The sequence below is a fragment of the Mirounga angustirostris genome, unplaced genomic scaffold, assembly GCF_029215605.1.
Source record: "Mirounga angustirostris isolate CCGP_5_RB_7025 unplaced genomic scaffold, mMirAng1.0.hap1 SCAF_8, whole genome shotgun sequence".
Classification (NCBI taxonomy): Eukaryota; Metazoa; Chordata; class Mammalia; order Carnivora; family Phocidae; genus Mirounga; species Mirounga angustirostris.
Window position 1 is genome coordinate 138,721,683 of NW_026991716.1, and position 24,444 is coordinate 138,746,126.

At 47.5% G+C, this 24,444-nt stretch overlaps 1 protein-coding gene across 4 annotated transcripts in view; it reads right to left on the reverse strand.

Annotated features, from left to right (window-relative positions):
* The window catches only part of PRKN (parkin RBR E3 ubiquitin protein ligase), a 1,287,790-nt gene that overhangs the window by 58,399 nt on the left and 1,204,947 nt on the right, over nucleotides 1-24,444 (reverse strand). The gene's annotated exons all lie outside the window — the stretch shown is intronic.

The following is a 24,444-nucleotide window of genomic DNA, read 5'->3' on the forward strand; positions in this document are numbered from 1 at the left end:
AAAAAAAAAAAAAAAAAGAATTTCATATCCAAGATCTGTTTACATACACAGAGGATTTATAAGTTCATGTTAGTAGACTTAGTTTTGCATTGAAAGCCTATTACGGAAAGAAGAAATAAATTGTGTCCCCTGCGAATTCATATGGTGAAATTTGACCCCCAGTACCTCAGGACGTGATTGCATTTGGAAATAGGGTCTTTGAAGAGGTAAGTATGGTAAAATGAAGTCATGAGAGTCAGCCCCAATCCTGCGTGACTGGTGTCTTTATGAAGAGGAGATTAGGACACAGACACACGTGGACTGAGAGATGACCATGGGGGGACACAGCAAGAAGGCGGCCATCTGCAAGTCAGGAGAGAGGCTTCAGTGGACCCAACCCTGCTGACACCTTGTTCCTGGGCTTTTAGCTTGTGGGAGTGTGAGAAAATAACTGTTGTTGTGGAGCTCCCCAGTCTGTGGTCCTTTGTTATGGCAGGCACGGGTAGCTGATACGCGGCCTGGAGCGGATCTGCTCACCTGGGCATGGTGCCCCTTTCATCATGCACACACCACAGAATGGGAGAGACCTGGGGAGCAACTCACTGCTCTCCACCCTCCACCTTCAGGGAAGGAAGCCACAAAGTGAGTGCTGGAAAAAGAAGCTGTCCTCCCACCGTCGGGAATCTGGAGGCCCCTCTCGAATGACCCCATGGCCACCAGACATGCTCCAGAGTGTGGCTAAGGGTGTGGGCCCTGCAGTCGGACACATGGGATTGAAGTCATCAATCCGTCACCTGCCCACCGACACCCTCCGGGAAGCCTGTGCCTCAGCTCTGTGCCCTTTGAGAAGCCGGGGTAATAACAATAACCATCTCATCGGATCCGTGTACACGGCGGGTGAGCTAGTCCACGTCCGCTGACACACTACACGTTCTGAACATCAAGCAGATAACAGCCAGGGACTGTTTCCTCCCCTCCCCTCCCGTTTCTCAGCTGAGGAAGGAGTTGCTTTACCAGAAAACAGGCTCCCTTCCAGGAACATTCTCTAACTCCCTGGGGAGAAACAGGTCTCACTGTAGAAACTGTATTCGGAGAAGATGCTCTGGCAGAGGAGAGCATGATCAGGGAGTACGGAGTGTGGGCAGTGGGTGGTTTTCTAACATTGGCCCAGAACGAGCTGGTACTCTTCCCATGGAGAGGCAGGTTCAGGTCTCTTCTGCTTAAATATGCATGCGTTCGCTACTTGGCCAATAGCCCGCGGCGGAGGTGATGGCATGCTGCGTTCTGGGCCCAGGCCTGAGGAAACGGGCAGCCTCCGTGCTGCCAGTGTTCCCGAGAGGCTGGTGTGCAGAGGAACCCAAGCTGCGGGCCGGCAGGCAGCCGGCACCAACCTGCCCGCCGGGCGTCTGAGCCGTATTTCCAGGGGCTCTTCCAGCCCCTGGATGAGTTGCCCCAGCTGATCCCAGGTGGAACAGAGACAAGCTGTCTTTATAGGACCCTGCCCCAATTACGGCCTTGTCAGAAAAAAAAAAAGAGAGCAAGGCAAAACAGGAACAAGACTGTTGTTGTTTTAAATCACTAAGTTTTGGGGTGTTTTTTACACAGCCATCGATAATGGATAGAGTAATGGCAGTGAGAATCCGGAAGACTCAGAAAAGTTGCAGAGGCTTGAAGTTCTCAAATGAATATTCCTTAGCACAAGCCAGTTTTGCTTCAGGTAAGACTGGTTTGAACTGATAAACAAACCCCCAGACAAACAGGGTACAGAAAAGTCCAGCTTTATCCCCCAATACATCACCACCCTTCCTTGCCTCCAAAAGAACAGCCCGTCCGAGGCCGTTTTCCTTCATGCTGTCTTCACCACAGAAACAGAACTCCCTCCTTCCCTGTGTCCAGTTTCTTGTTTCAACAGCTCGTCTGAAAACTGTCTTAATCGCTGAGCATATTAAACAAGAAAGGCAAGGATTTGATAAGGAAAAGGCCTCTACAGATAAGAGGCAGTCTACCTTCTAGCCATTATTTTTAGAGTGTTGTAGTCTTATTTCTTCTCACAGCACAGAGACTGGTCCCCATTTTATGGGATATAAACTTTATTTAAAGATTCAGGTTGGTGGGAGATGGGCGTGTCAGGTTGTCTTTACACAATCTGCCAACACCACCAGGCTTTAATTTCTGGCATTTTTTATTTTCCCTGAGCTGAAACCTAATCCAGTGAACAGAGGATGAAGTGGATCTTAGGGCTTCCTCTTAAGATGAAAAACAGTTTTTTTTTTTTTAATTAATGTGTCCACTCATCTTTGGATCTGCCCCAGAGCCATCGCTTTGCGCTCATGCACTACATTCGAAAAATGCAGCCCGGACGGTTCAATCATTGAGAGGCGCTCACTGTGTGATTTCGCCCCAGCGCCTTCCAAGGAAGCAAGCCTGATCTCTCAGCGTGACAGGGAAGACGCTCCACATCTTATTAGCTAGTGGATGAGATATAAAATCAGTTTCATGGTAGATGAACACCCTGGAGGTTGATCAGTTTGTCAGAATAAATAGGCCTTTCCTGACACAAAGACATTAAATCCCTTTCACACTGGGACTACGAAGAATGGACTAAAAACATAACAGGAAAGGAAGAGCGCACGAAGATGAAGGCCTCCCCGTTTCAGCATGGCAAGAGGCAAGCAAAAGCTGCAAGAATCTGCTGGTGATAATTTCACATTAGTGTACTTGTTCATTTGCTTCCATTCAGAGAGTGGAACTTAAAAGTAGAGATATCATGCAGCGGGCTTCCTAGTTAAATAACTTGCATCTTTCTCATACAAAATGGGGAAATACCTAGAAGGTCTGATCTTGAAAATGTTCGGGTGTTTTGTTTTGTTTTAAAGTGGGGGAGAGATAGAAGGAGAGGGAGAGAGAGAGAGAAAGACTCTTAAGCAGGCTCCACGCCCAGTGTGTGGGCCCCAGGCAGGGCTTGATCTCATGACCCTGAGATCATGACCTGAGCCGAAATCAAGAGTCAGATGCTTAACCGCCTAAGCCATCCAGGTGCCCCCAAAATGTTCAGGTTTTTAATTATGTTATTCAGAATTCAACCAGGTGATTGTACAAATGCTTAGGCCCTTTAGTTCCCAAACTGTGCACTGAGGCACTCTGGGGTGCCACAACAAGCTCATGGGGGTGTAATGGGATATTTTAAATTTTTGAAGAGGACACAGTGATACTGTTGTTCACTGTGTGAATTACTAACTCAAGGCGGTTCATGGTGTTACTGTGGATTGTGCTTCTCTTCTTCTGATGACATATCTTTGCAGAGCGGGGTTTTTGGTTACTGTGATAGAAAAACAACTACCATGTGAGCATCTGTCTGCAACAGGAGATGTAGTTATTTAAGAATGAAATAAAAATATTTTTTCTTGGGTCGCCTGGGTGGCTCAGTCGTTAAGCATCTGCCTTCGGCTTAGGTCATGATCCCAGGGTCCTGGGATCAAATCCCATATTGGGCTCCCTGCTCGGCAAGAAGCCTGCTTCTCCCTCTCCCACTCCCCCTGCTTGTGTTCCTGCTCTCGCTCTCTCTCTCTCTGTCAAATAAATAAATAAAATCTTAAAAAAATATATATATATATTTTCTTTTGATTTATGTGAACTGTCTTTTCAAATGACTATTGTGTTGCTAAGACATTAATTCTTATTTATCTTACTTGGACCTGAGTATTTAACAAACAAAACTGTTTGGACCTAAGTATTTGATAAACAAAACTGCATTTCCTCTGGTTTAGGAGCACCATGAAACACTTACTGAGTTGCTAGGGGCAGGGCGGACAGAGTAAGGCTGGGAAACTCTGGCTTAGGCATACACAAAACTCCTTGAGGTAACGTTTTGGGCCAGTTTTCAAACGGTCAGTGGCACAGATATTTCCAGAGAAAGAGCTTGAGAAGATAGATCCGGCTTCCACGTTTTCATATTTGGGGTGCTGATCTTGCCTGTCTCTCATCTGGGGCACATGGATCTTGTTCTAACCCATAATGCAGAAGGCTGCAATTTACCTGGGACTTGCTATGAACTAACTGTGGTCTCACATTTGCTAAAGTCACCTTAGGAGTAAATTCTAGTTGAAAGGAAGGGACTACCAAACATTTATGCAGTATACTTTTCCCGGATTGTTTTCTCTTGAGATAGATCTGATAAATGCCACCAATTTCTGTAGTTAACTTTAAATTAAAAAAAAAAAAAATTAAAGACTTTTAAGGGACACCTGGGTGGCTCAATTGATTAGGCATCTGCCTCCTGCTCAGGTTATGATCCCAGGGTCCTGGGATCGAGCCCCGCATTGGGCTCCTTGCTCAGCGGGGAGCCTGCTTCTCCCTCTGCCTCTATCCCCCCCTTGTGCTCTCTCTCTCTCAAATAAATACATAAATAAGTAAAATCTTTAATAAGAAAGACTTTAAAAAATTATAAACATTATACATACTTAAAATGTTGGCTCTCTAAACTCTATCCCTTATTAGATTTGACTAGAAAGCAAGATATATGGACTGTATTAACTTATCTCCTACAATGTTAGCTTTCCGTGTCAACTTGGCTAGACCATAGTTGCCAATTACTCGATCAAACGCTAATCTGGGTGCTTCTGTGAAGGTATTTTGTAGGCCTACACCATCTATACTCAGTTTGCTTTAAGGAGGAGAGATGATCCTAGATAATCTGGGTGTGCCTGATTCAACCTGTTGAAAGGTTTTAAGAGCAGAACTGAGGTTTCCCCAAGAAGTAGAGGATCTGTCTGGGGACAACAGCTTCCGGCTGTGCCAGCCTGCCCTTCTCGGAGACCTGCTTGTGGAGTTAGGGCCAGAGATATGGCTACGCTGATATACAGATAGGTTTATCTATGTATCTATAGATCTTAGGGGACAGCTAAGCATCTTTATATATCTACATCTACCTCCTACTGGTTCTGCCTCTCTTTTGGGTGGCTGACATAGCTCAGCTGCTATAGAAAAACTTTACTAGGTCAGTTAATTCTTTTGCAAATGGATTGATAGAAAAAAACAAGGACTTGAATTTTCTATGTTATTTGCAAAATGGTAGTTCGAATCTCTTTCCGTGTGTGTCTTCGAGCCCAAGTACCCATAGGACAATTGCGCTTAGAAGTCAACACCAGTGATGAATCACTGACCTCTACCTCTGAAACTAATAATACACTATATGTTAATTAACTGAATATAAATAAAATAAAAAAAAGAAGAAGTCAACACCAGGAACAAGGTTATCACTCCCAACAGCGGGACTGTGTCCCTTTATTGACAATGAATATGCTAATCCAATTCATTTTTCTCTTTGGATTAGCTGCCTGGAGGTTTGTGCCAAACTTTTCACTTAACTGTAGTAACTAGCTCATCCTAGGTGCCTAACTAAGTGGGAAGTTCAGTACAACAAACTTTTTTTCCAAGAAGTAATAGTAAAACCATTCTTACCATTCAAATCATATTTTTTGCCTTGCAATTAATATATGTTGACTATTCACCTTAAGGATGGATAAAATCTTGGACCTGGACCATGCATAAAAGAATCACACATTGTAATACATGAAATCACATAGTAGATATGTATAGTTTAAAAAATCAGATCTACTTTAATGTTTAAAAGAAAAAATTCTGAAGTCAGACAGACCTGGAGACAGAGGTCTTTCTCTACTATTCATTATCCTGAGTGATCCTAATATCTCTTTCCTTTATTTTTTTTGTAAAGAAGGAATAATAAGGTAATGAATATTTAACACAGTTTCTGGCTCATAGTAAACACAATAAATGGTTTTCCCATAGGGTTATGATGCTTTATAGGCAACAAAATTCTATAGAAAAGTAAGAGGACAGTGAAGCCCCTTGTTAATTAAAGCGATTCCCACTATTTTGCTGATAACTGTTGTTAGGTGAAAGTCCTGCATGAAACCGGGAACTCCTGGGAGATGCCAGGCTTGTCGACCCTCCTAACTGCGGTAGGGAGAGGGATGCTGGCCTCCCTTTGCTTGTATACGTGCAGAGGTACCTTCTCTGTCAGTCCCCTAGACCGTCCTGTATGACCATGGAGCTATATGGATTGCCCGTCATGTTCATCATTCAATATCCTGTCAGCAGAGAAGTCATTTGATTGATGTGTGACTTTGATTTCCCATATGCCCATCATGGAGACATTCAAAAGGAAATGTATGTATATTTTCTCTTTGGAAACATGAAAAGGAATCAAATGAACAGCTTCCAATGCAGAACATTCAGCGTCTGCTGATCAATACAGTTGAGAGCCAGTTGGTACCACAAGTAATGACCCTTAAAATAAGGGTTTGATCCTTAAAGTTGAATGATCTGTACATGAAAGCCCACGTTTCTTCCTGTCTGTTTTCTGTCACGACAGCATCTATGAGAAAGGCATTTTATTATGTGCCGTTTATTCCTTTCCATAGCTCTGAAGTTCTGTGTTAAAAGAACGGGAGAGAATCAAATCGTGTCTCAGGATCCCTTAGTATAGTCAAGGGAAACATCAAAGCCTGAGGCACACATCTGTGCTTCTTTGGGAGCAGATGAAATCGTTTTCTTTCAGATGTAAGACTTTCCAGAAGATGGCAGCAGTGATATATACGATCCAGCCCCGGTGTGTTAAAAATAAAGTATCCAAAGAGTAAGGCTCCCCGTGGGTGACCAGCCGCTGATACATGCAAAACTGTTCTGACAAAACAGTGCAACACAACGGAAGGGGTGTTAGATTATAATGCACTAAAACACAATCTTGAAAAGAAGAAAGTCAGGTTATTTCCTTTCAAGTACACAGCATCTTAAAATCACAGAATCTCAGGGTGGGAAGCAATCTTAAACTATGCCACGCTCTAAATGTAAACAAACTAAGACAATCTTTTACATGCAACCTCCAAATGGCTAAAAAGAAACAATTTTAAGGAAGCTGAATATAGCTCAGTAGCTGAATTCCTTTGTGTTTTTCTTAATTTTTAAAAAGATTTTATTTATTTATTTGAGAGAGAAAGTGAGTGAGAGAAAGAGAGCACAAGCAGGGCCGGGGCGGGGGGGAAGGGAGAGGGAGAAGCAGGCTCCCCATTGAGCAGGGAGCCTGATGTGGGCCTCAATCCCAGGACCCCGGGTCATGACCTAAGCCTAAGGCAGACGCTTAACATCTCAGCCACCCAGGCACCCCTGTAATGTTCAAATTCTATACGAATCATCAAGGATGGTTGAACAGTGCCATCTAGATTCTCACAAAATACTGTGACATTGACCCCTCGCATCCCCCAAATTATTTTTGTTTTAGGGTTGCTACCATGAAAGGCCCTTACTTTCCTTGGTTTCATTTTCATTCACAGGGAGCTCTGAAAATTCCCTTTTCTTACATCATCGTGATCTCATCAAGTACTGTATGTATTCATTCAATCTTCCGGCGTGCAGTGCCTTAATTTATACATCCACTGTGAGTACGATCTAGTGGGAAATTTTTTTTTACCATCTGTCTCGGAACCAGGGACCCACTAGAGACGATGAGCTCGCACAATGAAGAGACCACGTCTGCTAGCTGACCTTCGACAGGGCTGACCTCCAAACCTCGAGTCAAGAGGGGCCCCTAATAATTCTCCAGACAGGAAGCGTGGTGCTGGACAGTGACCTGTCCGACATAGAACTATTGACAAAGATATTTAAACTTCTTACTTCAAAATATTTATAGTTTTTTTTTAAACCTAAAAATGCTTATTGGCCATTTATTTTACCTTTTCTTTAACAGCTTTATTGAGAGATAACTCACATGGTCATGAGTTTTAAAAAGTAGTTTATGTACTTTTTGAGTGGATAATACATGCACACAGCACAAACTTGAAAGGTGCAAAATGTATATGGTGAAACATAAGTCTCCCTTCCTCCTTGGTCCCCTACATTGCTTCTGGGAGATATCACTGTCACCTGTCTGTATCTTTCCAGAAATTTTTTATGCATTATATTTTAAGACAAAAATTGCATCTAAGATATTGCATTCTGCCTTCTGCTTTGCTTCTTGCTTCTTCATTCGCTACATTTACAGCCAGCCTGCTGAACAGCCCATTCGTCCTACCTAAGCAGCTGCCCAGTATTCTAGCTGATAGATGTGCTTTACTGCATCTAACCAGGCCCCCGAGGATGGCCATGTAGGTCTTTTCCATATTTTGCCATTAGAAACAAAGCCGCAGGGAACGTCCTCCACAGGTCAGTTTGCACATGGGAAAGGAAATCCGTAGGATAAATTTCTAGAAATGAAATAGCTGGGTCTAAGGGCACGTGGAGTATACATTTGCACACCTGCCCTCTGGAGGATGTGGCGGGCGGTCCATGCCCGGCGGCAAGGTGTGTGAAGGCCCGCTCCCCCCTCCCCAGCTCGCTGTGTTCCCACTGACGACCTCCGTCAAACAATGGCATGGAAAGAATCTCAAATACACACAGCATTTTTGCTAGGACCCTCTTTATCCACACTGCATCACCACAGAGACAGGCTGCTGGCCAACTCACTAACTCCGAGTCACTTTGGAGTCTTGTCCATTTGACTGTGGTCAGTCCCCACCAGCCATTTTCCTGCTTCTCGGGCCCCGGCTCTGAGACAAGGTGCACGGAGCCCGTCTTCTCCTTGTTCGCTCTGCCTGAATTTGGCTCACTTGCCGGGAGAGGACTTTAAGTGAATTTTTGCTTGGTGGCTTTAGACACTGAAGGGAGCATCAGGCTCTGTCGCCAGGGCTGTGTCCTGAGCAGAATCGGCCCCCTGCTTGGCTCGCCAGGCATCCCTTACAAGCAGCAGGGGTGTGATTTATGGCAGCAATGCTCTCCCGAATCCCTCCGCTTCCTCTCTTTGCTTTAACCCTTTTAAAGACCAATTCCTCTGGTGCTGGTCCTCACCCCCATCCAGCATCTCCCAGCTCTGACCTTCACTTCCTGGCTTCCTGTTTCTAAAGATTAAAGTAGGATTTGGCCACAAGCTGTGACTCTTGTATTTACAATGTTCACACCATCCACAGTCATCTAAACAAACTTCTTGGTGGGCAAATTTCTCTATCTGAAAAATCCCTTTAGCATCTTGCAAGGCCAGCTCAATTTTGCTGTAACACCAGCATTTCCCAGACCTTATGGAGCATTTGGCTCCTTCCAGAAATGGAGCACTGGTCACAGAGTATCAAATTCAACACCACTTTCAAATATTGCCATTCATTAGTGGACCCATTCAAATATTGCCATTCATTAGTGAACATGCTTGAATACGGCCATTCATTAGTAAAATGCACAGCATATGTCTTCTCACATTTTTAACTGGTGTCTAATCCTCGTGACCTTATCATTTACAATCTGTAAATGGCTAAAAAGAAACAATTTTAACAAGGCACTGTAGCAAGGCACTAGACTTTGTAAAAATGATTACACTCTGCCAGTCAAAACGTGAAATCCAAGCCATATGGCAGTTTGAGCCCAATTTGTCCCCTGCGCCTGTGGGCATCCTTCTGCTCTCTTAGTGTAGCAGGGAGCCTGAATGCTTCCCTTGAACACCTGGGCCTGACCCGAGGCAAGCCCGGGTGGGGTCAGTTTTGGAAAGGAGCCCACCAAGTTGGTGCCATCCTTGCTGGTACATTTCAGAGACTTTGTCTTTGGAGATTTTGCAGCTTAAACGAGTAATCAACTGATCAATTACAATATATCAAGCCTCCATTGGGCATTGGGCAGCTTCAGCAGTGCCTGGGGGAGCTTACCTGGTCCTGCCCCTCTCCTTGCAGTCTCAGCCAAAAGTCCAGGTATTTTTCTCTTAAGCACTGTTTTTTTTTTTTTCCTTATACCTACCTCTATGAAATGTCTGCCCCTCTATGAGAAACTGTTCTCGCTTATCGCCTCCTCTACATTGAGAGGATGTGTGTCCTGTTCATCTCATTTCCCCAGGATACAGTGTCTGGAACACAGGTGACCAATGTTTGCTCTGTGCAGGCCAGGTACCCAGCTCTGGTGCTTACAGGCGAAATAAGAGAGCGGGAGAAGAGTATCATACAATCTACAATCCTGGGCTGAATCATCCTCAGGGAGCAAGTCTGCAGAAACTCGCAGACTTCAGGTGGGTTGTGGTGGGCTTGGGTCTGTGGCAAGGCATTTGCTTTCCTACCCTTCGAGCTCCATCCCCTCCTTGGGCAGTGGCTCCAGCCTCAGGCCTAATCTCCCCACTGCCAGAGCACAGCCTCTCAAAGCCTCTCCCCACCCCGCCAGCCGCAGCCTCCCTCCTAACTATTGGAGAAAGAGAGCACTGGGATCAAAGGGCAGAAATTCAGAGCTGACTGAGTAGGCAAGAGTCAGGACCAAGGAGGAGGGAGCCCCATGCCTCTTCTAGAACAGTCCCTGCTGCCCAAGTGGCCACGCCTCTCCAGAGCCCCCTCTCCTCTTCCCCTGCAGCCTCTACTCAGACCACACCTGGTCATCAGCCCATCGTCCTCACCTGCAGACCTCACATTCTCTGGGAGGCTGAGCCCGCGCCTCCCAGTGTGGGCGGAGGGCCTCTCCCGGTCCCCACAGCGCTTGTGCGCATGCATCCTGGTTGCACAGAGCCCAGGGCAGCGTGCCATTATTATCCACTTCTCTGCACATCTTTCTCACTAGGCGGTGCGCCCCAGGAGGGCAGGATACCTTAGCCCTATTTCTGCTGCCCAGGCCTAACAGAGCCGCTGTCCCGTGCGCAGCAATGGACAGACGTGTGCAGAATTAACGAGCAGAAGGAGCTAGAAGTCTACCCTTCTGAGGAACACAGGGGTGGCGCAGTGTCCGGAGAACCCCGCCGTGAGAGTGAGAGGTCGGCCCAGGGGACTGGACGGAGGAGACCAACACATTCGACGTGGGGGAGTTCTTACGTGACCTTCGAGCCCACACTTTTGGTGCAAGGATGCCATTTTCGGGCAACTTGAGAAGCTAAGGTCACAGGGATGGCGGAGGGCAGAAGGCTTCACGGCGGAGGGATTGGATTTGGATTTGAAAACAGAAAAAGACTATGAAAAGAAAGAATGAGCTGCTATTGAGAGAGGGGGCAGCGGTGGGAGGAAAGCCCTGGAGAATGTCAAGGCCCGGGAGACCCAAACACTGCAGAGGATTGTGGAGGAAAGGAAGAGGGCTGGCTTTGCAGGCTTGCGGAAAGCCGGAAATCCCGGGACAGCAACATGCCGGCAAGAAGGGTGTCTGGAGGAGACCCCTCTGTGCAGTGCCAGCTATGAACCTTTCGGAGTCAAGGGGCGGAGGGGGGTCGCGCAGACCTGGAACAGTCATTGTCATTAGGAGATGACGCGGGAGTTGAGAGAGGCCCAGCCGTGCTGAGGACCCAGCGGATGGAACAGTGCCACCCTCCAGTTCCCTGCAGGACCAGCGGCAGCAGCAGGACCTGCAGCCCGTTAGAAGAGCGGCCTCTCAGGCCCTGCCCCGAGGACTGACTCAGAATCTGCATTTTAGCACCGCGCCCGGCGACTTGAGTGCACCCAGAACCTTAGAAGCCCTGCCCTAGCTCGTTCTCGCCATGAAAATGTACTGAGCACGCACACCATGTGCCGGGCAGCCCGTGCCTCCACGGAGGTGGAGAAGATGGAATTGCCAGGCTCCCGAGGGTCACTGTTCACCCTCCCTCTTATCCTCGCTTCCTCTGCCCTGCCCTCCCTCCACTGGAGAGGTATTTATCGAGAACGTGCAGGCGCTGGGCAGGGCAGTGCAGATGGTAAACGCGCTGGTCATTGTTCTGACCTCCTTGAGTTTACATTCACTGCGTCCTCATCATGGTGGTGGGCAAGGTTCTGGGGGAGCACAGGGTGGGCACCCACTACCCTGGGCAGTCGTGCTAGGTCGCCAGGAGGAAGTAGAGGGTAAACTGAGGTCCGGTTGAGTTTGGTCCAAATGATAGGCCCCCACTGGGCGTTCAGGGGGAAGGATGGCTCTTTACTCAGCACCACTGGGTGGGAGTTGCTGAGAGGTAGGGGAGGTGGTCCCAGGCAGGGCCGGGCACTGGGATGAGAGTGAGGGTGAGGGCTGGAGGGGCGGCTTTGTGGGAGGCTGCAGGATTCTGGGTGGGTGGCCGGGGCAGGAGGAGGGGCTGCAGTGTGTAGGCCCAACCAGCAGCCAGACAGAGCCAGACTGGGGGCGATGAGGAGCTGGAAAGCCTTTAGCACCCACAGCACAGCTATTTCGAGCGCCAGCCGTGGGGTGGTGGGAGAAAAACACTCACTTAGAAAATCAATTTTTGATACTGGGAATGCATTACCAATAAAACCCAGCGGGAATCGACTCTCTTAGAGTAATTCTGCAGCATTTTTGTCTCTTTGATTCCGAAACCACCCGCAAAAGGACACAGTCTGAAACAGCACTGTCCATTAGAAAGAGGAGTAATTTTAAAATGTGTTAGTAGCCACATAAAAAAGTAAAAAAAGAAACAGGTGACATAAATATTTAACCCGATATATCCCAAATAGTATTTTCAACATGGAATCAATACAAGTGTTGTTTTTTGTTTCTTGTTTTAAGATTTATTTATTTATTTGAGAGAGACGGCGGGCGGAGTGGGGGGAGCAGACTCCCTGCCAAGCAGGGAGCCCGATGTGGGACTCGATCCCAGGACTCTGCGATCACGACCCGAGCCGAAGGCAGATGCTTAACCAACTGAGCCACCTAGGCGTCCCAAGTGTTGTTATTTTGCTTTTCTTCCCCCAAGAATTCTTTGGAATTTGGTGGGTATTCTACAATCACGGAACATCTCAGCATGGACCAGCTGCCTTCCAGGTACTCAGCTGCTGCACGTGGCTGGTGGCAACCATGCCAGACAGGGAGGTCTGAGAGGAAATCTCTAGTCTGAGGGCTACTCGGATGATGTAGATGCTCAGTTTAGGAACAACAGAACAAAAGGAAGCAGAACTCCTTCACCAGGATATAAGTAAGCAGGGCAAGGTGAGGTGGGGGCACAGAGAAAATAAGAAAATGAAGAGCGTGCACGGAAAGAAATTCATGTATATTTTTTTCTAATAAGGGATGCTCTTTATTTTTAGAAGGACCCGTAAGACACAGAAAATCAGTCAAATTAAAGAAAATGAGGTGTAACTGTTTGCAGTGAGAATTTCCCTGTCACACACTGTGAGTTATTTGTTGAAAGAAAACCCGAAAATCAGTACTGGCCCGAGTTATCGCTAACTTCCCTGGGTGTCATGGGCACCTGATTTACCTGCCTGCTCACTTTGTCAGATTGTGTACCCTGGGTAGATAGTGTCCTGGCCATTAATCATGACATGGACTGTGGATCCGACTTGGGCACAAAAAACCGTTTCTAATGTCTGTGACACCATCCGTTTAAGTGATAGCCACAGGATAAACTGAATAAATACAAAGTCACAGAAATCCGCAACTCTAGTCCTGTCGGTTTGACCTGGTATTGTTGACGTCTTGTAAAGTCAGCCAGTCATGGGGCCTGGGTGAAGGATATTTGCTTTTACGTGTGAAGGATCAAGCTGGAGCCCTGCGTTGAGAAGCCTTAGACCCGCACAATTTGAGCAAGAGGACTTTCATTTGCCAAGTTTAGACGGATTCCGGTGAGTGAAGGGCCGCTGACACCAAAGCACCAAACAATTCATTTTAGGCACAGGCTTCCAGGTATAAAGTAAAGGAGCCACGCGGATGTAACGTGCAGCATGGGGTCTAGAGGTAATAATACGGTAGTAGATCTTCCAAGTCCTCATCAGTAGGAATTTTTTTTTTTTGCATAAATAGGGAATTATGTTGTACCCCTGAAACTAACATAATGTTATATGTCAGTTAACCTGAATGAAAAAAAAAAAGCTTTCATTTTGAAAGTTAGAACCGGGACCTGAATTTCATCCTTGAAGTCAAGCACACACTCGTGACAGAAGCTGAAACAAACCCCAAAACCATCTCTGGCCCTCTCCACGTGCATGACATCACCACACACAGTGATTGCAGGTTTGTGGCATTTGGAGTTTGGAGGCCAGCCACCCCCTATTTAAAGTTCTGCTGGACCTCAGCCGTTCTCGGCCCCCGGACCTCTGGCCTAAATTGTCATTCATGACGATTCCAGCTCGAAGCTGGAGAGAAGAGACAGAGAAGAAGGGCCTGGATGTTCATCCACACACCAGTCTCCATGGAGCTAAGCCACTTAACCCTTAGATGCTTCTTACCAGCATCTTATGTTCTCAACACTTGTTCCAGAAAGTTCCCAGCTTGGGTGCCTGCTCGCGGCGGGAGCATTTCCCACGTTATCCCCCGATAGGCATCTGTGCCCTGGATAGCAGACAAGGGTGAAAGCCCACAACGCTGAGAGAGCCAGGCCCCTCCTTTGGTCAAGGCAGCACGAAGACCCCTTGGGACGAGTGTTTTCGGAAGATAACACCTGCCTTGGGCGGCGGGGAGGGAGTGGCAGCCCCAGCCCAGGGCTTCGGCAACCCGGGAAATGTTATTTCCCAGCAACACACACCTTGCAGTGTCTGACTCAAGTGTGAAATAAAACCCAGACTCACAGGACTCTCTCCCGTCTAAGTTTTTTTCCTCCTGATTTTCTTGTTTTTGCAAAAGAAGTAGAAAGAAGCTAATTAAGTGCAGCTAAAGAGCGAGCACCTGGACTCCGGGTCTCCGAGCTGCTAAGATAGTGGCAGACTGCAGGGGACAGAAATGAAATGTCATCTGCGTCGCTGCCTCTTTACCTTTTTGTCCCAAAGCATAAGAGACGCTCATTAAGCCAAATAACGATGAACAGAGGAGTGTAAACGGTTCACTTTGCGATGCCCCCCACTCCTCTCCCTCGGTTTGGCGCCAGAGAGTGTTAGAGCCACGGGGCCCTGGGAGAGCGGATCGATCGTCTTTATGGTGAAAAGGCACCCTGTTTCTCCTGCCATTCTCACTCATGTTGGAACATAATATTATTCTGTATTTTTAAAAAATTGCTCAACACTTGGGATTATGCCAGGCATAATGGGCATTTAGTGAGTATTTCTAGGGATAATTATAATGATCTAACACATTATTTGAAATTCTAGGTCTGTGTCTAGAATCAAATTTTCAAAGGGCTAATAGCTCATAAAGGAACCTTTGCTGCGATCCTGTGGACGAACGGCAGACTGCTCACTCGTCCATTCCATGAGTGTTTGCCGAGAGGCTGCGCCGATGGGGCAGTGTGGGGTCAGACAGGGCACAGGGGAAGGGGTCAGTGGGCCTCTGGGAGGCTGGGTCTCTGTCAAGCCACCGCCTCTCCTTGTGGGTGTCCCTGGTGGTCCTCCTATGCCCAGCTAGCCCACAACAGTGGTACTTTGAATCTCAACTAGGAACTCGCTTTGGGCAGACTTCCCTGACCCCAAGCCTGGGCTCGCTGCTCTCTCGGCATGCTCACCAGCCCGTCCCTCACCCTAACCTCATTCCCATCACCTGTGCTTGGTGTGTCCTTATCCATCATCCCCTCCAGACCCAGGTTCCTTGAGGGTGGGGATGTGGTAATGCCCACCCGTGTGTCCCGAGTGCTGCTATTTCTAGCACTTGGCCCTGAGTATGTTCGTGATTCAAGGGAGCCAAGAAGGAAACGGAGAGCTCCTCGGACACGTACACTACGCCATCAGTGCTATGACGGGGGTCAGACCCGTCCCAGACGAGGGAGTGGTTTGCTCCCTCCAGGAAGTCCGGCCAAATTCCCCAGCCCTGGTGACACTTCCAGGCTTGGAGGGGAAACTGGATTAAGTGAGATGAAAATAGGACCGTCCTACAAACTAAGCTTGTTATGGTTTCCTGTCTCAGTGACCCCGGCAGCATAAGCCAGTTCCAGTTAGTTAAGATCCCAAATGAAGATAACAAAATGTATCAGGATGTCCCCCCCGTTTACATGACCTGTAATCATACATTTCTATGACTGCATGTTCAGAAAGGCTTTTCTGTCAGAAAAGGTATCATGATGTGTGTCGTTCGCTGCAAATGACGTGAGTCACAGTGACATTTCTTTATCAGAAGGCTCTGTGTCTAAGCTGTGAGATGCTTATTCCAAACAAGCCACAAAACTGTGCGGATGGCCACACCTTCCCCTTTATTGCTACAGAAAACCTGACACCCTCCTCTTTCAAATCAGCAGCAACATACTTCTGAAAAATGTTAAGAGTTGGCTTTCCAGCCAAAAAGTATAATCTCCTCCGATTCTTTTTGTCTTTAAAAAGGAACTGATGCTCCTATTGGGATGGTCTGACATAGGTTTATTATTTTTTATTTTCATTGAAGGCAGGACGATTGACTAAATGATAAAGTTGCTTCTTACCAGCTCCTTTGGCTTGAAGACTCTTTGACCTGAATACTGATTTATGTCCCCAAGCAGCTCTCTCAGACCTTTACTTTAGTGCAGACCAAGAATAAGCTGCATAGCATGAAACAGGCTTTGTCGTAGTGACAAGATTTACAATGGGATTTGAGGGAAAAGGCCATTAATTGCCATTTGTTGTCATACGATCACGTACCTCTTTTCCAAGATTGCTGCTCGTTGGTGGCAGGAGCCATTGCCCACTGAGCTTCTTTACTGAGAAGTGGGTCCCCCATAATCAGTATTTATGGCCAGGTTCTAGGGGATATGAACAGGACCCAGGGGTCCTCGAGGGCTCACAGCCAGGCAGGCTCATGTTCCGAGTTTCACATCCTGGGGGTAATTTACGAAGTGGCAACCGGGGACCAGGAGTAGGATTAGCTGCCACTCTGTACCTGTGGCTTTCGATACAGCAGTTAAAACAGCGGATATTTTAAAGAGGATTTTTGCTCCTATCAATTTTGAAAAATACACTTTACTTTGCTGAAGGGGAATGTTAAGTTAGTCTCAAGAATTAAAATAAGGTTGGGCACCTGGGTGGCTCAGATGGTTAAGCATCTGCCTTCAGCTCAGGTCATGATCTCAGGTCCTGGGATGGAGCCCCCATCCGGCTCCCAGCTCAGCGGCGAGCCTGCTTCTCCCTCTGCCTCTCTCCCTGCTTGTGCTCTCTCTGTCTCAAATGAATAAATAAAATCTTAAAAAAAAAAGAATTAAAATAAGGTTCATGTTGGTAATAAACCCACTAACTAGAGAAGCTAACGAGCAGTCTGTGGACAGGAATGACCCTGATGACCCCCTGGTTTTATTTTTTTTCCCTACAAATATTGGCGATTTGATACAACTCTTGCATTTACAGTTAAATCTTCCCACTTAGTGTCTAATTTTCTAATGTTATAAAGTTTAGTGTGGTGCTCTCTGAAAGGGAGCTTCCCATTTTTGCCATGTCTCAAATCCATCAAAAGTGTACAGTGGGTGGCTTTCTCCTTTTGGGGCGACATGTCAGATTTAATGCTTCAGTCACTGAGACTTGATAGGAACGTCTTAGTCTGTTCTTCTGATCTGTGACCTGGGTCATGCTTTGAGTGCAATGCCTTCCATGTCATGACAAAGTGGTTTCTCAGTCGGTATTAGCTCAACCAAAATGCCTGCTAGACTAATGGCAGTAAACCGACTTTCAATAAGCAATTTCTAAACTCCTTTATCCCCAGTAATTTCCATTCCATTCACGTGGAATGGATTCTTCTCTCTTCATGTTCAGGGATCAGCAATGTTGAAATGAAGCACAACTTATTTCTGTCAATCTGTGCTCCTTACCGAGTCATGCTCAGCGCTGTCACCACAATCTGGGATTTGTAAATTTCCAGTCATTCTTGCAGGCAATGAATTATGGTGTCAACACGATTACATCATCCCTGAAGAATGTGGAAACGCAGCTGGAATTAGTAAGAATGTTCAGGCCCTGGTGTTACAGGTTAGGGCGAAACTCCCACTGCGTTGGAGACATTATGCATACTGACTGGCCAACCAAGGCGTTAGGTTTGTCTGATATTTTTAATAAAATAGAATTTTTGAGGAATTTAAGATTTAATTTTAATTTAAGATTAAGATTAATTTAACTAAATTACATTAACCTCAAAGCTCTATAATAAGTATGCTCTGTCATTAAAATTCCTTTATATTTTTATAAATACGATTTCACAATTTTTTGCATGGGAAGTCATGCCAAAATTATTCCAGTTATTCCAGTTATTACAAGATATGATCATGGTAGCTGATTATTAGTGAATCATAAATATAGAAATGTGCTGACGTGAGGAACAAGAAATAACAGTGCTCATTCTCTGGCAAGGGTGAGAGAGGAGGGGGTGGGGAAGACACCAGCCCCTCTGTTGGCAGGAAGACCACTCACGGTACATCTGTTTTCTGGGAGGCAACTTCACCTGCTGGACAGCTTAATTCCATGATGACGCTAATTGTACAAAGCACCTTCCATTTCATAACAGCTTGACAAAGGAGAGGAAAAAACCCACTGCCATCTTAATCATTGACATCGATTTAAAACATTAGCCTGATTTCAGAAATGTGAAAACACATAAAAATGCGCTTCTTGGAACTGAGGAAATATTCGCATGCAGAGCCTTAAAAACATGCACACGCTTTGACCCTCAAATTTTCTCTTCTAGGAATTCTTTCTAGAAGGAAATAAGAAATACAGCAAAAATTCGGCCCCAGGAAGAGTATCACTGTTCTGTAGGATAAATACTTCAGTAAATCACAGCACAGCCTCCGTAATGGATGTTAGGTCACCGTGAAGCAGGGCGTGCTGGAGAAATGCAAAGATGTTTGTGATGCGTATTCAGGGGCGAAAACTGCTGACACGGCACATCCACATGAACCCATTTCTGTTAAAAAATAGTGTGTGTGTGTGCATGTAAAGAGCATCCAAGAAGCTTTGCAGCAGTGAGTCAAAAATCCCACCTCCAACTACATGGGGTTAGGGTTGCTTTCTTTTTTTCCCCTTTAGTTTTTCTCTAATTTTCTGACATGTTATGATGAGCATACATTGCTTCTATAATACTGAAGATCTTTCAGTTTTCATTTGACAAAGGTATTTTGGATGAGTTCATGGACTGGGTTCAGGGATCAACATTGCTGAGGGCTGATGAGCATAGACGCACCCCACTGGCCAGAGGGTCAGCGGCGGTGTGGATGGATGCATACTGAATAACAGGAAGCATCTGAAGCCGGGAGAGAGACAGTTCTGTGTGTGCTGTTGGCATAAATGACTGCAGGGCTGTTCTTCTTCTTTTTTTTTTCTGTACCCGAATAATATCACTCGAGTCATCCGTGGGGGTTAAAAAGCATCCAGAGGTAAAATTCACAACGACGCTTCCTCCCTTGCTTTATTGAAATCTAGTGTTAGGAAATAGCTAAGGAAATCCTATCCAAAATGGAGAGGGCTTGCCCATTTACATACTATTCCCACAACGGTTCATAAGCAAACAGCAAGTCTTGCAGATGCTGTACTGGAAACGTCAATTTTTCAAACACCGTGGTTGTGTGGTTGAGAATAGCCTTCTATACTACAAGCATTTTGGACCAAAAATCTCTCAGACTGTTAGACCATTATGTGTTCTCTAATGTGCCAGGTTATAATGGCCATATGGCTCCCGGAGTGGGATCTTCAAGAATAAATTACCAAATGGCACATAACACACTAATAAATACATCGAAGTGGGGAAGGACCCAGTCTTTTCAGCCTGGCACCTTTCCAGGGGCAGAGATGGTGACTTTCATACCGAAAGCACTTTTCAGTTCAGAGGATAGTTGTGGGCTTGGCCGGATACTTTTAGATTGACAGAAGGTTCAGTGGAATCACATAGGCTGTCACTAGAAAAGTGAAAGCAAGCCCCAACCTTGGGTTGATACTGCAATAAATAGCAATCTGGGGAATAAGAATTTAAAACCCTATTGAAACACGTGTTGCAAACCCAGCTCTCTCTCCTGGTCTGACCTGCATTACTGGGCCACCTGCACCCCAGCTTACAGAAGGACACCTTCTCCACAGCAGTTTGCCTTTCCCTTCACCACCAAGCTTCTTGCTGCTCCCTCAGATCAATAAAACTGCTATGTATCTATATAAATCCGAGTGGCAGATCCATTCTCATAAAGTTTACCCTTGCCTTGCTTTTCAGCTGAGAAGCAGAACAATATTTCAGTGAGTATTGGAAGCAGGAAGATTACATTCTGTCTTACATGTATCATGAATGAAGGTGCTAAGTCAGGATGAAGAAGATCATGGGTGTCGGCCCGGAGCTCCCCGTGCACCTGCTGGGTCAGCAGCTTGCTGCTTTACGTACCTGCTGCCCTTGAAGAGGTGGAAGGAGAAGACTCCCGGCGTCCAGTCCCAGGAGTGGCAAGGAGCAGGGGCAGGCTCGTGGGCAGGGAATCTGAGAGCGAGCATGAGTGGGTGTGGGGATATCAGTGAGCGTATCTCACTTGGGTGCAGTGTGTGCATCTGCGGGGATACACGGCTGCCCCGAATGCGCGTGTAAATGGCACAGGCACGTGGCAGCTGGTGGCCCTGGCGCCCGAGGAGGTGGTCTGCCGTGTCCCCTCTGGCCTGTGTCGGGGATGGTGGCCGGAGCTGCTCCAAGCGTGGCTTTCGCCTCGGAGATCCGGTTCTTCGTCAGCTCTGCGCTGGCCTGGAGGAGGCACATACGACCCTCTAGGTACGAGCAGCTCTGCCTGGCCTTTCACTACGACCAGGGTCCCCGGGACCAACTGTAGCTGGGCCGCCGGCTAGCGCTCTCAAGACTGCACAGCGCTCGTGGCTGCCTAAGGCCGTGCTCCCGGCTGATGCTCCGTGGAGCCCAGGACTCTCGGCGGTGAGATGGGAAGAGCGAGCGATTTCCTACACTCCGGCTCTTGGCTCTCATCGGGGCCAGACAGCTGGTTATGAGGAAGCAGATGGAGCTGGGGCAGGTACCAGGGCATGGGAGGGCGGGGAGGAGGACCTGGTCATCGTGAAGACCAGGAAGAAGTGCCCTTTGAAATACACCACCTCGTCTCATGAACGTGGTATGTGAAGGGTCTAGACGCCAAGCTCAGAAAGTGAATCGAGGAGCTGCTGGAATGTTTCATCCCCAGAAGGATTGGAGACTCCTTAAACCAAAACCAAACAAAGCACCTTATCTAGCCCCCACTTGTAAGAATGACAGGAAGGGCCATGTGATGGCTTGATGACGTTCACAAACTCCACTGCCTGGCAGGTGGGGCCCCTTCATCTGAAATCATTTCCTCCCATTGAAAGAAGGCCATGCACACATACCGCCTCCCCTTAGCTGATTTTATTGTGCAGATCAATAAGTTAATACTGTAAGCAATAATATAAACCATTGCTGTTTTTCCAGGACACTTGTAAGCTCTCATTTCATTGTGAGGCAAGATTTATTACCTCTGTTTTGTTGATGAGACCCTAGAGACCTTCTTTCAGAGAGTCTGGGTACCATGGCGACAAGCATAACCGAAGAGGTAAATATAGGGGCTGTCTGCGAAAGCTTCATGTGGCATAGCTGGTGGCCTGGGAGTGAGTTCGTCCCTTCCTTCCTTTGTTCATTCATTCGTTCGTTCATTCATTTGTTCATTCATTCATTCAATGCATGCTTATTAAGCACTGGCTATGTGTCATCTCTGTAGTGTGTACTGAAGATGGAGTGGTGATCCCAGACATGCTCTGTGTCTGCCTCACTCAGATTCTAGTCGACTGGGCTAGAACACTCGACACTTATAAAACTCACACGGTACTATAGGACTAGAATATCTCAGGATCAAGCTTTACTCTGGCTCCTTTGGAAACTGCATTACATTTCCCAAACATCAGGTCAGGTCCTGAGGAGGCCTTAGGAGAGGACCGTGTATTAGGGCAACGTTGCCCTTTACTTTTGGAAACCTGCCTCCTGCATGGGGGCCTCCAAAGTGTGATCTGGAAGGTCTGTGCTGGACTCCCCATCGCATACACATTCCCTGTCCCACCGACAGGACCCTGCCCTCCTCCTCTTCCCTCTTCTCTTGATTCCCCTTTCCAGAAGAAAGACCATTAGAAATTCGTATTTATATGTTATAGAAAAGGGAATGATGACGTTAGCAATTCATCTGCACATCAACATAGGTTAACTGAATGAATCACAGAAGGCCGGGATGTGGCCATCTGGGGATAGAGCCCAAGGTGGGGATATTCCAGTGGGAATTGCAGAGAAGGTGGGAAGCTGGCCAGCTCAGGCAGGTGGGCTGGGGGGCTGGGAAACACTTGGACAGTGGGGGTGGCAAGAAGGGGCTGGGCAAGGGAAGCGCACAGGAGGATGGGGCCGTGCTGGTCCCCATGTGGGCTGGCCACGGAGGGCAGTGGCTTTCTGTCCATTGTATTCCACATTAGTCAGACTTTAGGAGGGAGCCCTGTGGTCATTCCTGGGGACAAGGATAATGCCAGACAAATGAGCTGTCCGATCGCCCCAGCTCTGAGGAAGCCGATTCTGGAGTGTAATTTTTAATTAAAAGGCAAACTGCCCTGAGAAGGAAGGCGTTTGCAGCATGAGCAGGCAGGCGGGCTGCACCCATCCTTCCCCCTCTCCTTCCTCCCTCTCCTCCTGTCTTCAGGGGAGTCTGGGAGGAACTGAGGAGGCAGAAGGAGGAAAAGGAGAGAGCACTAAAACAAGAGATGAGGAGAGGCAAAGTGGACTTCTTTGCGGCATTCTCCCATGGGCCAGGTGGGGGGCAGGGGACAAGTGAGGGCAGGGTACTGGTGAGATGTCTCTCCGCAGGGCGCTCTTTCTTTGCCCCAAATGCCTCTCTGGAGCACAGACTGTTCGTTTTGTTTCAGAACGCCATGGAAGCGGGTGGAGGCCTGGTAGGAGGTCCTGGACCTCTGTACAGTTAACAAAAGAGGTTCTCTCCAGAACGCTCTCCGAAACGTCATAGCTGTGCACCTGGGGTGTGCACCCTTCTCCTCGAGGCTGGGACTGCCTGGTCTGTTGTTTTCAGGGTTCTCTCTCTGCCGGGGGCTAGCTAGCTGTTCTACCTTTAGCTGAGATTCCCAGATTCTGTGTCAGCTGACCTGAGTCTTGTTCAAGTGCGCTGACTCGCCGAGACGGTCCAGGGCGGCTGTCCACAGCTTCTGCCCTAACACCCTGAGGTGCAAAACACCTCTCTGACATGGTCTCCAAACTCCTATTTGCGGCAAATATGTGGGTGTGAACATCTTATTTAAAAGACTAGCTGTATAATTATTTATTCACTTCTGGCCTTTCAGCTCAGACTTGTTTTAACAAGCAGAAGTCGGGTACTTGGGGTGCTCTCCTCTAGGTTTCATATCTGCTTTGCATGGCGTGAATATGATTTTTGTTACGGAGTGGGCAATCTTTTCCTGACCAAGCGCAAGGCCCAGAAGCCCTGTAAGGCCTATTGCTGCCGCCCTGGGGGACAGTCTCCGTGCAGCCGGGCCGAGGTGGGGCCCCGCTGCACGGCGAGGCCGCAGTCGGCAAAGACTATAGGAGGCTTGGACCGTAAACGAGCGGGTTTTCATTTTGGATACTAACTCTTGTCATTCACAGGCAATTAAGCTTGTTTTGAAGAGGACTTGGCACGTGAGCAATTTGCTTCCTTCTACCTAAACACAGCCGGCAGCTCCCCTGAGGGAGGGACACAGAGCCTGCCACTGTGCGGAGGCACGGAAGTCCCTGTCACCAAGTCACCTGTTTCCTACATCATGGCAGGTGCAGCAACATTTACTCCGATGAGTAGCAGACCAGCTTGATGGGAAAGGAAAGCTCTGTGGTCCAAGTGCAGGACCGGCGGCTCACAGAAGACCTTGGGAAGGGCACGGCTAAGTAACTCAACACAACAACGGCCGGAGGGACCCCAAACGGCACTGCTAATAGGAGGCCTACTTAGTGCCAGAAGAATCTTCCCGAATCCTCACTGAAACCATGCACTTAGGTAGGGTTATTCGTTTTCTTCTTAAACTCATTTTGTAGATGTGGGGAATGGAGGCTCAGAGATTTCGGGCCTTTTTGAAGCTCTACAGCTTAGACTTAGCTTCAACTCACACCGGGTTTGAGACTCGGGGGCAATGACCGTGATGATGGTGCTCATATCTCCTGGGCTGTTGCCGGACAGCCAGCACCAGGCCGAGCCCTCCGCCTGAACTAACCTAGGGAGTCCTCAAAGCCTGTTCTCTCCAGCTGCGGGTGAGAAACCTCAAGACCTTGGGGGTGTTTCAGTGCTTCTTCACTCACACCCCTCATTTGATCCTTAAATGCAGCTTCCCCTAGGCTCTAAGCCACGGTCACTGTGGTAGTCCACCGGCCCTGCGAGGCGTAGACCCAGACAACAGCCAGAGCAGCTCTCTGCAAATGTCAAGTCCGATCCCGCCACTTCTGCTCCAAAGCTCTGTATTTCTCTCAGTAGCAGCCAAAAGTCCTTAGCCGGTCCCCCTGCCCGTTTCCCTTCTCCCTGTGTTGTCTACTTTAGCCACATTGCCCTTCTTGCTATTCTAGAAGATGCCATGGGCTTCGGTCCAGCTATTCCCTTGGCTTGGAATGCCCTGGAACCCTCGGATACCCACTCGGCTA